Source organism: Lemur catta, chromosome Y (genome assembly GCF_020740605.2).
Source record: "Lemur catta isolate mLemCat1 chromosome Y, mLemCat1.pri, whole genome shotgun sequence".
Taxonomy (NCBI): Eukaryota; Metazoa; Chordata; class Mammalia; order Primates; family Lemuridae; genus Lemur; species Lemur catta.
Genome location: NC_059156.1, coordinates 153,330 through 154,628, shown reverse-complemented (window position 1 = coordinate 154,628; position 1,299 = coordinate 153,330). Strand labels below are relative to the sequence as shown.

The following is a 1,299-nucleotide window of genomic DNA, read 5'->3' as shown; positions in this document are numbered from 1 at the left end:
TGAGGTTGCCGTGAGCTAGACTGACGCCACGCCACTCTAGCGAGGGCAACAGAACGAGACCCTGTGAGAAAGAAAAGAAGAAAGAGAAAGAAAAGAAAGAGAGAGAGAGAGACAGAGGGAGAGAAGGAGACAGGGCGAGAGTGACAGAGACAGAAAGGGAGGGAGGGAAGAGTAGGAGGAGGAGAGGGAGAGGGGGAGAGAGAGAGAGAGGGAGGGAGGGAGGGAAGAGAAGGAGGAGGAGAGGGAGAGGGGGAGAGAGAGAGAGAGGGAGAGGGAGAAGAAGAGGGCGAGGGGGAGGGGGGGAGAGAGACACGGGGGAGAGAGAGAGGGAGAGAGAGGGAGGGAGGGGGGGAGAGAGAGAGACAGAGAGAGGGAGGGAGAGAGAGAGAGAGAGAGAGAAGAAAACTATTAAAAATTCGGTACCAGATCCATCGGTCGGTACTCTGAAGCGTGACGATCGGGTGTTCCCGTGCACGTGTGAGATGTGTCTTCTCCCTCACGCCGCGTTTCTCACACACACACACCCACCCACACACACACACATCACCCATGTGCCGCGAAAAAAGCAACAAAAAGAGAGAAAGAGATGAAAAAGGGAGAATGGAAACAGGGAAAAAAGAGGAAGGAAGAAAGAAGTTTTGAACAAAAGAGACCAAAGTCACAGCGAGAAGGAAGAATACTGAGCGCGGAGCGACACCTAGTGACCACACCGTCAAGGGCACACTACGGCCCCAATTGGCCAGAGACATCTGGTGGACCCCAGGGCACTGCGCGAAGGGAAGCCGAGGGCAACCTGTGGCGGACCCGGGTCACGGCGTCTGCAGGCGATTACCAGGCGGCCACAGGAGGCCGGGGAAACTCATTCTCAGCGGGGGGTGGGGGGAGGGGAAGTGATCGCAAAGTCACACCCGACAGATCCCTTTCCAGTTCATAAACGTGGTGATTGCGTGTTCACACGCACGTGTGAGGTGTGCCTCCTGCTGTGTCGGCACATCCCCCGCGTGACGTGAAACCATGATTGGGGGGGGCGGTTTGCGATGAAAGTCACGCCAGGTCCCCGGGAGAGTTCGTGAGCCTGATAACTGCGCGCGTGCGGAGGAAAACAGGGGGCGGGGGGGGGGGGTTGGAAGCGAAGCAAGGAAGAAGGAGCGAGCGAGCGAGCTAGCGGGGGGGGGGGGGGGGGCGGGGACGGGGCGGGAGGAGGGAGACGAAAAGAAAAGAGTGGAGAAGTCCGCGAGGACGGAGCCCTCTGGCGGTGACCGCTGGCATAGCGTCGAGGAGCCCGGCCCCGGCCGCGGT

The 1,299-nt window shown here is 59.4% G+C and overlaps 1 pseudogene; it reads left to right on the top strand.

Annotated features, from left to right (window-relative positions):
- Positions 1-915: 915 nt before the first annotated feature.
- LOC123629137 lies at positions 916-1,007 on the top strand (annotated as a pseudogene).
- Positions 1,008-1,299: the final 292 nt, after the last annotated feature.